Source organism: Gossypium arboreum, chromosome 3 (assembly GCF_025698485.1).
Source record: "Gossypium arboreum isolate Shixiya-1 chromosome 3, ASM2569848v2, whole genome shotgun sequence".
NCBI lineage: Eukaryota > Viridiplantae > Streptophyta > Magnoliopsida > Malvales > Malvaceae > Gossypium > Gossypium arboreum.
This window is the reverse complement of record NC_069072.1, coordinates 113,283,627-113,300,092: the sequence shown is the minus strand read 5'-3', so window position 1 is coordinate 113,300,092 and position 16,466 is coordinate 113,283,627. Positions and strand designations below refer to the sequence as shown.

Below are 16,466 nucleotides of genomic sequence, written 5' to 3'. Positions count from 1 at the left end.
CTCCTCCGGATACGCCATCCAATCCGGACCTTAGATTATTGTCTAAACCATTATAAAGTATTTGCATATTGAGCCATTCTTACATTCTGTGATGGGGACACTTCCTCAACAGTGACTTAAATTGACCCCAAGCTTCATACAAATTCTCGCCTTCGAATTGCTTGAAATTAGCGATATCATGTCAAAGCTTAATGGATATGCTTATCAAGAAAATTTTATGTACAAATTTTCCTGCTAAATCATCCCACGTGGTTATAGAACTTGGTTTTAGTGAATCCAACCAATCAACAACATCGTCACATAAGGAAAAGGGGAATAACCGAAGATGAACAACGTCATTGGTTACCCCGTGATATTTGAAAGTGTTTCACAACTAGAGGAACTGCTTTAGATGTTGGTTTGGATCCTCTATCATGTTTCTTTGGAACTGCAAGGTATTTTGGATCATCTAAATTGTAGCCGACTTAATCTCAAAATTATTGGTGTTGGTCGTCGATCGTTAAATGCTGCATTGCGTGACATCTAGTGCTGGTAGTGCATACTTGCGCAATTTCCTTTGAGCCATCAGTAGGTCTCTACATATTTGTACTTTTGGTTCAGGTGGATCATCAAACAATGGATTTTCTCGAGGTAAGTGTAACACTCCTAACCCGTCTCCGTTACCGGATTAGAGTTATGGAGCATTACTGTACAAAACAAAACTTTAAATTTCAAAATAGAACAAATATTTTAATTTAAGTATAATCTCCAATAATTCATTCCAATCATAGAAAACATACACATTTGGGGCTTAAATCGAGCTTTCGGGGCCTTAAAAATAATTTTGAAGCAATTAGGGATCAATTTGAGTAAATTAAAAAATTTTGGGAAAAACATGAAAAATTAGAAAATCAGGGGTCACATGGTCACACGGTCGCGTGGTCAAGCCGTGTGACATGGCCTAAAATGTGTGGACATTCGAAGTAGGGACACACAGCCATGTCCCAACCTGTGTGTCCACTTGTGTGTATTCAAAATTGGACCACAAGACCATGTAGCAAACCGTGTCTCAGGCCATGTGAAACATACACCTAAAATATAAAAGACACACAGTCGTGTGAGGGGACCGTGTGTGGTACACGGTCATGTGACAACCTATGTCCTAGTTTGTGTGCTCCAATTTTAGCCTCTAAAACAAGTCAATTCTAAAACAATTCTTGTACATCAAGGAACACCATTTGCACATGCATTCCTATGGTCAAAACACTCTCCAAACACACTCAAAACATACCAAATCAATCAACTTAAAAGTTTTAACCAATATGCCATTCAAAGGCACCACATGTCATTTATCAAAATCATTCTAGAACAAAACTACAATGCCATCTCACAACCACATAACATAATTATAAAAGAGCTACTTATTGTCAACCATTACCATCACAACTTACCATTTTAGATAGGCATTCCAAAATAACCATAGTCATAAGAGTTTTAGCATATACAAGCCAAACTAAACCATATATACATATAATAATTTACAAGAGAAACCAAAACATATCAAAAGGCTTTAATGACATCAAACCCTATACATGTCATTTATAACCATAATTTAGAATAACTAAAACTACCAAAGTGATTGTTGGATAGTGTGATAGAACTCTAATGAGATTCCAACCGATCGAGCTTCAGATAGTCTACAAAACAGAAGAAACACAACTACTTAAGCATTTAATGCTTAGTAAGCTCACATAAGTTTGACTTCAACTTACCGAACATGAATTGTTAAACCATCCAACCATGTTCATTCCATCATTTAAACATTATACTTTCCTATTCACCACAATTCACATGGTTAGTAGAACACATAAAAACATAACATCTATATAATATAGCATATGCCAGGAGATGAATTTCCATAATTCACTCTTCCATCACATGATAAATTCATGTCCTTTACATTTCGCATATACATTCATCTTTCCTTTTCATGTGAACATTAGCAATAATAAGTTTTTATACGTGCCTTTTCATTAATCTTTACTTACTCATTGAACCATATAAAATTACTTCGGATACTCGGGAATGCTCACACATAGTGTGCTTTTTCAAGTAACCATATCCTTTTCAATAATACTCACACGAGCTGTGGGTTGGAATGTTAGCTACACAATACCGCTCACACGAGCTATGGAGAATCTGCAATAAATGCAGGACCTTAGCTATTGGTAGGACATTCAGGACCAGCAACCGAAACTGTATAAACCCTAATGACATGTCATTTGTATCTTAAGAATTCTTAAGGTTCACATGGGGTTATTTAACCGTCAATTAATCAAAACATTGTGATTTTGCTGAGTCAAATTATATTTAACATATTATAACGGATAATCAATTCAAACCATAATTAATAAGGTTATAACTTATACGGACTTACCTTGACAACTATGGTTGCAATAACAGCGTTGAAGACTAGTCCAAAGCTTTAGCTTTTCCTTGATTTAGGTCTGGTTGTTGCGTATCTTGATCTAAATAATAATTTCATTCAATTAAATATTTCAAATAACTTCAAATATCCAATCCAAACCTATAACTCATATTAATGTAAAATTACAAAATTACCTCTAATATTTTAACTTTTACACAACTTAGTCCTTAAGCCCATAACATGAAAATTCACAATTTTTCTAACCCAAAATATGCTAGCCGATTTTTCCCTATACCTATATCAATCCACATTTTTATTTCACTCAAAATACATGGAATTTACCATTTAAATCATTTAATCCCTAAACCCTAAATTCACTAAAATTCACTTAACAAATCATGTTCATTTAACAACCAAACTTGATTATCTAACACTAAACATCAGAAACACATCAAATTCATTCATGGATAGTCCCTCAACCTTTAATAATTTTTCAAATTAACCCTTTGGCTAAGTAGATTAATCTAAAATGAGATAAAAAAAACATAAAAAAAAACTAAAAACGGGTTTCAAAATCTTACCATGCATCAAATGCAACTTGAACAAAAATTTCTTAACCTAAAAATGGAGGTTTCGGCAAAATCCAAGTGAAATTGAAAAAGATGGTAGCTAATTTCATTATTTATTCACTTATTTAATAATTTACTACATTACTCTTAATTTAAAAGCTTATAAAATAATTAAATCATGTCCACTATTGTGCACTAGCATTATGATTGGCACAATTACTAAATAAGTTTATTAATTTTCATTTCAAAAGCCATTTAATTCATTTAACTATTACAAACCAAATTTTACATCTTTTACAATTTGGTCCTTTTACCTAATTAACCATTTAAACTTCAAAATTTCTTAATGAAAATTTAATAAGACCTTAAAATAACCTTATAGACATTAATAAACATTAAAATATTTACTCCTCATCGAAATTATGGTTCCAAGACCACTATTTTTGACACTACCGAAACAATTTGTTTCAAAAGGTCAGCTATCACGGATGGATCATTCTGCATTAATTGACGATTGCATCTTAAAAATTGTTTTGGATCAAGTATGGCTCAATTGGAGTGCTTTCACTTCGAGTCATAAACTGAAATCAAAGACAAATAATAAAAATTAGTAGACTAGATTAAAAATTAAAGATAACAAAAATAAAATAAAGCAAGAAAATTGTATCTATAACTTTTAATTTTCCTATTTATCCTAGTAATTGAAAAAAAGAAATTTAAATTTAATGTCGAAACCTCCCCAACAACAGCTCTAACAACTTGCTTACCTCCAAACATGAAAATTTTTAGAGTAAAAATCATGCAAATAATATATATATAATTCAGTGTGGTATTTGTAAGCGAACAAGTCAAATTGTAATATAGTTGTGTTACAACGGAGTACTGGTAAGCATTCAAACGGTCGTACCCAAGAGAGGTTGAATTAAATCTAAAAATATCTTCTACAGTAGTAGGTCTAAAGATTAGTAACTAAAAATTATATTACGATAATTAAAACTAAATATTGAAGTCATAAAATGAAAACAAAAATACTAAAATGAAAAACTCTCGAATAACAAGAAGAAGATTAACTTGCTTCAGTGATTGTAGTTAACTTCAAAAATCGGGTTTTATTAGTGAATTAGTTATTAACTAACCAGTATTACCTCTCTACCTTTACTAATTAATTAATCGACAAACACTCACTTATCTCTCAATGATAAGTGCTAAAAGTAACATGTTTTAATTTCGTTCTTAATACGTTTTTGAATGATTATTCAATGTAAAATGGTGAATTTTTTGCTCCAAAAATTCATGTTTCTACACTTATGAGAGCATTTGGGAGCAAAAGGAGCGAAAAACAAGTGAAAATTAGAAAATCAGAGCAAGTTTCAAGAGCCACATAGGTTGGACCATTCTACATGACTTAGACACACAACCGTGTGAGCCACATAACCATGTGGCAGGCCGTGTTGATTTCGTGAATTGCATTATAAAACTTCAAAGAATACAATTTTTAAGTTTTTTGGGCATCCTAAGACCTATATATGACAAAAATAAGAAGATAAGAGCGAGCTATCATAGAATATTTAAGAAAATAACTCGATAAACACTATTAAAATCGATTATGAAGCAGATTTCCATAAAGATTAAAGATTCCCTTTTTATTTCTTTGGAGATTATAATGAGTTTCTTTGTTTCTAGTGGTTATAATGTATTTTGGATATTTTTATTTGTTAGCATGAACCAATTTTCTAAATACCTAGGGGAGATGAACCCTATGATGAATTATGTTGTTTGATTTTCATTTTACGCAATAAATACTTAAATCTTATTCTCAATTACATATGGTTAATTCTTGGTTTAATATTTCTAGACTATTGATTCATGTTTGATGTGCTTATATTAGAGGAGGAATAAACCCTATTTAAGAGTAAATCTAGCGTAATTGAGTGGAGTTGCATGCAATCCTAGAAATAAGACGACAAAAATTTATCGAATTAGAGTCAAATTTAATAGGGGAATCCATAGATCGAGTTAATGCGATAATAAGGGTTTTAATTAGAAAGAAACTTCAATTAATCAACCTAGAGTCAGTTGCTCTTATTCTTGAAGAAAGATATTAGCATAATTTAGGGATTTCTATGCGTCAAAATACTAAGTGAAGAAATTGCGTAATTCAGATTTATAGTGACAGATGAAATCTAAGTGAATATTTCCCGGGTATTGTTTCGCTTCCTAATTGTTAATTGTTTATTTTTTTGATTTTTTTTTGTTGTGTGCTTAGTTAATTTTAGTTTTTAGTGATCATTCAAATTTATCAGTTAAATAATACAAAGACAGTAATTACTAGTGCTTTTAGTCTTCGTGGGAACAATATTTTCGCTCACTGAAACTATACTATTAATTGATAGATACACTTGCCTTAGTCAAATTTTAGTTGGTTTACAACTACATCACTCGGCCTCACTTTCCTGACCGGGATAAATCACGATTTACTTGAAAAACTTATCTCTCGACCTTGTTTAACCTAGAATACTTCCTATGGTCATCAATATTAGGGTTTAAGCACTCAAATATGTACCAACTAATTCGTATTGGAAGCCCTCATTCTTTCGTTAATTACTCCCACATCCACTCGTTAATGTTCCTAAAAGACTTAGCCACCCATCTATTCAATAATCATCTTTTTTAAAATTAAATTAATCATGCCAGGACACAAACTAAATTAATAGAGAGAAAGATAGAAATTGGTTCATTTGATAAATTGGATGTGCTCAGATCCGTGAAATCCCTTAACAGTTGTCGAGAAATAGTCGTTTCCAAGAGAAACGTAAAAAAAAGTTATGAAAATACTAAATAACAAAGACTTGGACTGAAATCGAATCCAAGTCAAATAACAAGAAATAAAATTGTTTTTAAAATAAAATAAAACTAAGCTAAAATCCTAAACTACTAAATTAAAATCCTAAAACGGCTTGCTAAAAACTCCCTCTAGTTAAGCATAAGCCTCCTACTTATAGGCAAAGTTAGTAGCCCTAATTAGGTCAATTACAAGCCTCAATTGCACTAAATATTAATTGTACAAATGAAATCACCCTTACTTGATTTCTGCCCTCTGTCAGACCTATGTCGCTACACAACCTAGTCTGTTTCATGACACAGAACTTCGAATATAAATTCTTGTGCTCATTCAGTTGTGTTGCGACATTGGAATCTTGTGTTGCAACTCGATTATCATTCCTAATGCTTTTGGTCTTTTTAAAATAAGTGTGTTACACACATTTAAATCGTTAAAACTATCTTAAGGCTGATATTGGCCCAATAAGTCAACTAACTTGAAATATTGCTTAAAAACACTTATTTTGCAATAATTTCAATCTAAGATGATAAAACTGAAATGCAATAATTAAACACAAAATGACTTAAAAACAAGCTCGTTAAGTGTTAAAAAGTACTTAAATTGCCACTACAATTTGTGGCAGGTCACGGTGTCAGATAGTTAAAAAAAAAATTTGTGCCGCCAGAAGCCTATATATACCCGTTAGCCAATGTAAAATCTGTATATGTTGATGTTATTAATTTTTTAGAAATTTCTTTTTTTTTATGTTAAAGAGAAGAAACATGGGGAGAAATTATTTGATTATAAGTAGGAAGAATTCAGGAAAAATCAATGTTCCGAACAAGGGCAAAGCAAAGATAATTTTATTTTATTTTTTTGTTTTTGATGAGTCACTAAACTAACTAAACTCATGATAAAGGCAAGCGCATCTATCGAATAGTAGTATAGCTATAGTGAGTTAGGAATATAGTATCCACAAGGACAAAAAGTACTAGTAATTACTATCTTTTTATTATCTAGCCTATAAATTAAAGGGGATGTTTTTAATCTAAATTTAACTAAACTAATTATTACGCGACAGAGAATAGAATGAGAAAATAGCTGAATATAACCAAAGAGAAAGGAAATACCCAGGAAAGAATCCACCTAGGCTTCACTTATTATTCTGAATCTGAATTAGACGATTTATTCACCTGTCTTGATTCGTAGAAATCCCTAAATTTTGTTAATATCTCTTTGGAGAGTAAGAACAACTGAGTCTAGGTTGATTAATTGAAATATCTTTCTGATTAAAACCCCTATTGTCGCATTAACTTGATCTATTGTAACACCCCTTACCCGTATCAGACGCCGGGACAGGGCTCAAGGCATTACCAGATTTAAAGATAAACAAGCACACAAATCCGGGCCATAAAATTTCGTTCAAATTAAAATCCCTTAAATCACATGCAATTTGTACCTTAAAAGGGCCTACGAGGCCCAAAACATACAGCGGGAGCGGTTTGGGACTACATCGAGAACTTTCGGAACCTTTTTGACACTTAGAAAATTTTTCTTATATTGGAGAGTCACACGCCTGTGTGGGTAGGCCGTGTGGTCACAAACGCCCGTGTGGCTTGGGACACGCTCATGTCCTCAGCCTGTGTAACTTTCTGACTATGAAATCAACAACCAAAATAAGGTCACACGGCTAAGTCACACGCTCGTGTGCTCAGACCGTGTGGCAAATTAAATTCCAAAATCAGGTGCAGACTTCACACAGCTTGGGCATACGCCCATGTCCTAAGGCCGTGCCCTTCACACAGCAGAGACATATGCCCGTGTCTCTACCCGTGTGTTTAGTACTGGGCATTCTGTTTGCATTAATTAAAATGCAGGGGACACACGGCCAGATCTCATGCCCATGGGGCAGGCCGTGTGTGAGACACACGCCCTTATGTCACGTATGGCCTAGACACACACCCGGATGTCTACCCTTGTGGACAACTTTGAGGCTATTTTCCAAGCCGTTTGACACTCTTAAATGCTCATTCATTCATTCATCTTTGATGGCATGCAACATAGTAGATTTAGTCACTCAAATACTCATAAACATGATTAACCCATGCCTTTATAATGCCAACATATTTCCTATCTAAACCATCATGCTTTCATATAGCATTCCACACCAATTTCATATTTATTCATTATGCTAAACCTACTTTCAATTACTCAATTATACCATAGTTTTGGTCATACTTATTAGCCATGATTCATTCATTTAGCACATGTGCTATTCATCACACTACTCATCCGCAAGCAATCACATTAAGCATAATACATTGCATGCATGCATAATTGATTAAGGTTACAACCCAAATAATCAATATGAACCATATCACATGGCCATATACAAAATGAGTCAAATATTACCATAAGGGACACATTTTGCTAGACCAATATGGCATATAATAAAAAGACCAAGTCCTTATACATGCCATACTTAAAATGTCGAGACTAACTATACCAAATGTCTAGTTGATAGTGTAATCGAGCCTCTAATGTCCTTCGATCCCTGAGCTAGCTTGGCGATACTATAAAAAATTGAAAAAGAAAGGGGAGTAAGCATAAAGCTTAGTAAGTTCACATGCAAATAAATAGAAACATAATCATATATATAAATACCATTGACATAACATAGTTTTCTTATGTGTTATCATAAATTCATAAGCATAGCTTAAATTTGAAGACATAACTTACACATTTTCAATCTTACCAAAAGTTCATCACATATCGACCTCATTCATATGAGTTTTCGTACATACCTATACCAACTCATAACAAATTGCCATATTTACTTATCATTGACTTACTTGTCGAATAACTCACAAGTTTACTCGTTGAACACTCGAAATACTGTAGGATACACGGAAGACTTACACATGGTGCTTCAAACATAGCCACATGCTACCTAATATCACAATCACACATTGCTCGCTCTCGAGCTAATCATAGGCCTGCTCACACAAGCTGACAGTCAGGATGTAACTACTCAGGCTGCTCACACAAGCTGACAGGTATCCGCAACACATGTCGGGCTACCCAGCCACTGGTAGAACGTACAAGACTAGCACCTGGATTCAAATAATCACATATAAACATAATCTCATGAGCTCGTAATCACATAGTTCCTAGTGACATGGCACATTGTATCCTAAATTATTCCTAAGGTTCAAACGGGATTTTCTTGATAACTCGTATTCGTCGAACTTGTTCACAATGTCATTCTCATTGACCATAAATTCATTCATACATTCGTCATAATAAGTAAACATAGAAATTCCTATGTTAATAAAGTATTAAAACATGATTTAACATTGCATTATTTACACATGAACTTACCTCAGTACAAAATATGGACAATTAATTCGATTTAGTCCAAAATATTGTTCTTTCCCCGGTCTAAGTCCGAACTCCATTTTTCTTGATCTATAATAGAAAATTCAGCTCATTTAATCATCACATTATTCAAATCAGTCCAAAAACTAAATTTAGGAAAAATTATGGTTTTGCCCTTAAACTTTCACATATTTACAAATTAGTCCCTAGGCTCGTAAAATGAAATGTGTTCATTTTCTTTGTTACCCAAGCCTAGCCGAACCTATACCATGCCCATATCAGCCCACACTTTCCTTTATTTCACAATTTTACCACTCATTTTTTCACATTTTACAAACAAGTCCTTTTTATGCATTTTTATCAAAATCACTTAGTAAGAGATGTTAAACACACATCAAACTTACATTTTCTTCCATTAAACACCAAAATACAAACATGTCACACATGGTTCAAATTTTATACATGAACCCTAGCTCAAAATATGGCTAGAAATGGATAGATCATGCTTCAAGGACTTAAAAAATGCAAAGAACATTAAAAACGGGGCAAGGGAGCACTTACAATTAAGCTTGAAAAGTTGAAAACCCTAGCTATGGAACCTTTCAAAATTTGGCACACAAGGAGGAAGATGGACACAATTTTGACTTGATTTTTCCCTTTTTATTCTTATATTTACCAAAAGACAAAAAATGCCCTTAAGGCCTTTCTTTCAAAATTTTCCTATTCATGCGCATTTTTTTCTAAAATTTTAGAACTTGGTCAAAATGCTATTTAAGGACCTCTAATTAATGATCCAATGCAATTTCATGCTTGAAGCTTCTAGAACACAAGTTTTACAACTTATTCAATTGAATCCCTAAAATTAAATTGGACACTTTAGGCATAGAATTTCTTCATGAAAATTTTTCACAAACATGCAATCATATCATTTACTATCAAATAATCATAAAATAATTATTTCTATTTTGGATTTGTGGTCTCGAAGCCACTATTCTGACTAGACCCTAATTCGAGATGTTACATCTGTGGGCTCCCCTATTAGATTTGACTCTAATCCGGTAGATTTATGCCATCCTATTTCTAGGAGTGCATGCAATCCCACTTAATTATGCCAAATCTACTCTTAAACAGGGACTTTTGCTCCACTGAAGTAAGCACATCACACTTGAGTTAGTATCCTGAAAATATTGAAGCAAGAAATAAGCACACATAATTGAGAACAAGAACAAGTATTTATCATATAATCCAAAAAATCAAATAATAAGATCCATCATAGGTTTCATCTTCCCTAGGTATCTAGGAAATTTAGTTCATAATTTGGGAGGAAAACATTTCAAAATTAGGAAAACAACAAAACATAAAGAAACCCAAAAACTTCTTAAGAAATTGAATGAAGATTCTCCAATCATGAAGGAGATCCTACTTCTGAGTTCAATTCGTTGGTGTTCGTCGAGTAAATTCATCATTCCATTCTGCGTGTCCCCTTTTAGTCCTCTTCTAATAGGTATTTATGAACTTTAGAATGCTCAGAAACCGTAAAAATTAGCTTTTTTGTGTAAAAGGGAAACAAGGTTCGAAATCGACATGGGCTAGCACATGGGCGTGTGGCTAGCCTGTTTGGCTCACACGAGCTTGTGATCAATCCGTGTGGGAATGCCTAGGCTGTGTGGTTCCTGAAAATAGCTCGTTTTGTCCGATTTTGGCCCGTTTTTCGCTCTTTTTGATCCCCTATGCTCACCTAAGTATAGAAACATGAAATTAAAGGATTAAGAGCATCAAATTCACTAATTGACATAACAAATCATCCAAAAATGCATCAAAATGGGATAAAATATGTTAACTTTTAAGGCTTATCAAATATCCCCACACTTAAGCATTTGCTTGTCCTCAAGCGAAATCCTCAACTCACAATTAAAATTTAACTTTCCCAACTCCTAATTCTCATCGATAAAGTTTTTTCATAATTCAAAAATAATCACACATTGATAATTCAACTCAAAGAGCACTAAAGATTCAAACAATCCAAGTCACACATTTTTAAAGCATGAAAACATAGATGTTTCCCCTTATCTAAGTAATTACCTTTAATTCAAAAATGATAAGAATCGATATCCTCACTAAAGATTCACTAAAATCACTCAAAGTGTTTAAGGTTTAAAAATTAAGCAATCAAAAGTCAGACATGAAAAGTCATTACCATAGGCTTACATGAAAATCAAATCTCCACCACTATAAAATGAGATGATACACAAATCAAAAGGTTTTAAAGGGTTGTAATGGGGCTTGGGTTAAAGGTGTGGCTAAAGGCTGAAAAAAAGAAGGTTAGAATCGAGATCAAATTGATAAATTTCCAAACTAGAAAAATAAACAAATACTAAATTACATCAATCGAAATTATTTAAGAATAACACGAGCTTCTTCTCAAAATAAGAATTTAATTGTTCAAGCTCAATATCATAAAACTAAGTAATAATCAATATATATGTGTTTTTTTTTTACAAGAGATAATAAGAAATAATTTAATAACTGAACAAAAGAGCATAGTTAGGCAACTAACTAAATCAAATCTCGATAAAAAGGGAGTCAATAAAGTGAGAAAAATTCTCAACGAATTAAAAATGAGTTATGGATTAACATTAATGGGTAAATCAAGAACGGTGTTTTAGGCTCAAAAGGGGTTCACTAAGGGTTAATTACGTAGATAGGCCTTTATGGGATAAGTCGGTTAAAACCTAAGTGTCTTTATTATCTCAGTATATCAAATCAAAGGTGTGGTCTCAACATGCATAATCGAAGCAAGTTCTAGAATAACAAATCAATATTGACACACTCATAACCAATAATAAAGTGAGCAAGAAAAGTGTATTCTCTAAAGGCTCAAAATCTCACAAAAGATTATGGTTTTTTATGCTAATCTTGCAAATCTCAAACTTCAAGGTAATACTTCAATTTAGGGAAACAACCTAAAAAAATTTAATTCTTAAAATAGACTTATCACGCTTGATTCTCTCATGTCTTTAAGTTTAAACAATCAATGCATAATTACTTACGAATTTAATTTAAAATACATCAACAAAAATTATAAATCAATAAAAATTCATTCTAATACTAGTATGAGAAAATTACTTAAACACAAGGCATAATTCAGGGATTTTCAAATAATCAAATAAATAACCTCCCCACACTTAAGATGTACATTCTCCTCAATGTACAAACAAAAATAATCACAATAAAAACAAAATATCATAAGCGAGGGAGAGAATTGAAACAGCCCTGAAGATTGGATGAAATTCCCAGAATAGTGAAAAGCGGAATTGTAGATAAATGTAGATGTAGTGCATGATTCTGAACAACTGATAAGAAGATAAATACAATGCTGAAGAAGATTAAAGGGTTACTAACCCGATTAGAACAACCATAATAAAATATAGTTCAAAATATAAAAGCAAAAGAGGGAAAATACAATTAAATAGAAAATTAAAATTAAAATTAAAAGAAAATAAAATAAGTGGACTCAATGGTCCTCATCATTAGACACATCAGTGTCGTCAGTTGTCAATGCTGGAGGGGCTACATGGAAATGCTAACATATCTGTTGCAATGTCGCGTCAACACAGTAAAACCTCTAGTCGCAGTACTGACGGAAGCTAGTGAACTACTCGATGAGGTCTACTAAAGTAGCAACAGAAAGAACAGGTCGGTGACTCGAAGGTGGAGGCTATGGTAGGTCCTCGTGATAGGGAGGAACACCATCAGCGAAGTCTTCTACTTCATTCTGAGCATCAGAATTAAACAATCGACACTGAGGGGGTCCACTACACGATGCCGCTCGATCATCCTCATATGTATCATGCTCGAGATTCCCTGAAGGGACATCTAGCCTACTAGTGTGAGTGTGAAAGACTGCTCTGGTGTGTCTAGGAGACTAAAATGTAAAGCAAGGTGAATCACATAAGGGCCTAAACAGATGGGACCCTTCTTGTTGCGGTTAGTCTGATGGCGGAAGTGTAACAGCCCGATTTCAACCAAATCGAAATAGTGGTTTTGAAACCACAAATCTGAGTCAGAAAAATATTTTAATATTATTTTCTATGTTTACAGCATGATGTGTGATATGTGTGAAAATTTGGTGTGAAAATTTTATCATTTGTGTGCTCGATTTTACAAAAGGACTTAACCGCGTAAAATGCAGAAGTGGCATGCTATAAGTTAAAAGTGTTTATTTGCTATGATTTATTATTTATGAGGTCCTTATGATGTTATTAACCCATTTATAATGATAATGGACATTAATGGGCATTATATCATGAATATTTATGGTTTTAATTAAAGGATAAAATGGTAATTGATGATTTAAGTTTTATTAAATAAAATAAAAACCATTTTATGCTTAATTATCATCATCCATAGACGAATAACAAGAGGAAAAGAAGAATAAAATGTTGTTTTAGGGTTCGGCCCCTGTTTTTATTGATTGAGGTACGTTTTTAGGTCGATTTTTGATGATTTCTATTTTTTTGTAATCGTTACTTCGTGTTCTAGCTAGCCCGTATCTTAATTTTTGAATTTTTTGAATATTTTCTGAAGCGTCATTGATGACTGCTTGAGTTTTTGAATGTTTGATGATGAAATATGAAAGTCTGATTATAGATTTTAGTAATTTGTAAAGTGATTTTTGACAAAAATGTCAAATAGGGATTAAATTGAGAAAAATATAAATGAGGCGTTAATATGTGAAATAAATGAAAAATATGGGCTGATAGGGGCACTATGGTAATTTAGCCAAGCATGGGTTAAATTGAATTTTGTGAGTTTCTTGTATTTGTGAAATAGGGACTAAATTGAATAGATGTGAAAGTTTAGGGGCTAAAGTGTAAAAATACACAAATGTATATTTTTGGATGAAATTGAATGAATAAGTGATTAAATGAGTTAATTTTGAATACATATAGATCAAGAAAATAGGAACTTGGACTTAGATTGAGGCAAGAACAAAGTACTCGATTAATTGACTAGTTTCGTTATTTCTACGATCGAGGTAAGTTCGTAGATGTTAATTTCATTATAAATGAATGTTATATGCTTTAATATTGCATAAAATGTATTTATGAGATTGTGGATAGTGATTTAATTTTGAATCCTACTATACAGAAGTGTTCGACAACGAAATCGATAAGCGAAAGTTCTTGGTTAAACCTTGAGTACGGATATGATGGTAATGAAATGTTATTAAGTTAATGTATTGGCTTCGGACCATGATATTGGCATTTTGAGTGCAAGTAAATACCTTGATTTGGCTACGCGCCATGGTATAGGTATTTTGTGAGGAGTTACCTTGATTTTGGCTACGGGCTATAGTATAGGTACTCTGGGATAAGTTACCTTGATTTGGCTACGGGCCATGGTATAAGTACTTATTGGTTGTGATCCTTAAGTATCCGATTTTTATTCTAAATGATCCAATGGGTAAAAGAATGACTTGTTTGAGAAAGAGGTTAGTACGAGGTGGTACAAATATGTACGGAACCTATTTGAGCATTACACTGAGTAAGTTAAATGATATGTTAATGAATCATGTTTTGAGACATGATAGAAAGGTTTGTGTATACGAGATGTTGTTTTTGGTAGTATGTATATTATAGAATTGTATTTATTTGATGAATTGAATTTCTTAACTACGAACTTACTAAGCTATGAATCTGTGTTTGTTTGTCTATGTTTTATAGATAGTCAAAGCTAGCTCAGACTCGGGGATTGTCGAGACACATCATCACACTATCGATCATTTTTGTTAGTACTTTTGAAGCTTTGTATATATGGTATATGGAATGTATAGGCTAGTGATATTTTAGTATGTTTTGAGTCTTGATATTAGCCATGAGATTTGGCTAGTAAATGTGGTATGTATAATCATCTAATTTGGCTTGAATTAAGTGTTTGATAAGTGTTATATGTGTTGTATATAATGCTTTATGAATTGGTTTGGTTTGAGATGATGATATAATGAATTTTGTGATATGAAATAGATGATATTATGACGAATTAGTGAAAAGGGAATATATGCAAATTGTAATGATTTTGGCATAATGATTTGTTATAATTTGAATATGGAATTGATTAGTTAAAATAGTTGAAGTATATGGTATGTTATGTGTATGTTTTGATGGGTTTTGGCTGTTTATAAATAACTTGAAATGGTACCAAATAAGTTGATTTTATGCATGATTGTAGGGTGGCAAATTGGCTTTCCAAATGGCTTATTTTTGTCCACACGTGCAGACGGGTGTGTGTCTCGGCCGTGTGCAACACAAGCAATGTTACACAACCATGTGTCCCCTAGGGTAGCCCTATGAATTTAAGTCAATCTTGAGCACGGGCAAGACACATGGGTGTATGGTTGGCCTTGTGACTCAAGTCAGTAACCCCTCCAGTTTTCCCACGGCCAAGGCACACGAGCGTGTCTCCGAGCGTGTGGTGCAAGTCAGTATGTATGCCCTATTTTCACACGGTCTATGACACGGGCGTGTCTGGTGGCCGTGTAAGGCACATGGCCTGTTCACACGGACATGTGACCCTGTAATTAAAAAAAAATTTCTAAGTTTCCTAATGTTCGTAAAAGTTATCGGTTTAGTCGCGAACCACTTCTAAGCATGTTTTAAGGTCTCATAGACCTATGTAAGGGACATTGTGAATGATTTATATGGACTTTGATTATGATTCTTAAATGTATGAGAATGAAGTGTATTGATCGGTAATGCCTCGTAATCCTATTCCGTCCACGGATACGAATTAGGGGTGTTACATTTAATTGGTGCAGAGCTACAGTTTAGTCGATTCTAGAACTAACGTAGCGTGTGAAAGTCTAGCTATACATGCCATATTTATATTTCTTTTCAATCTAACATGTTATTCACCAAAAATCCTCACAACAATGAAGTAAACATAGATGAGCTCATCATGCAATATTTCTTTTCAAGATAATTATAATTTCTTCTCATAATTCTCATGCCATGTCAAGAGTTTTATATCCGTTGAATCATTGAAATTCCGATGGATGATCAAGTAGTAAACTCGAGGTGTACGGTTCCATAATCCGTCAATTCTTATTTGATGGTACCCATTAGGGCACTTACTCAAGGAACACACTCTCCAGCCACATATTGTATAACAGGATTACCAGTCCAGGCTAAATCCTGTATATAACGTATGCTCCAAAAAGCTCAATTAGGATTACCAATCTAGTCTAAACCCTAATTGTAATGTATACTCGAGAGGTATTATATCAAGATTA

At 33.2% G+C, this 16,466-nt stretch overlaps 1 non-coding gene across 1 annotated transcript; it reads left to right on the top strand.

Annotated features, from left to right (window-relative positions):
* Positions 1–83: 83 nt before the first annotated feature.
* LOC128290862 (small nucleolar RNA R71) lies at positions 84–190 on the top strand. The gene has a single exon (XR_008280646.1). It is a non-coding gene; the product is annotated as a small nucleolar RNA R71 (small nucleolar RNA).
* The last annotated feature ends 16,276 nt before the right edge of the window (positions 191–16,466 follow it).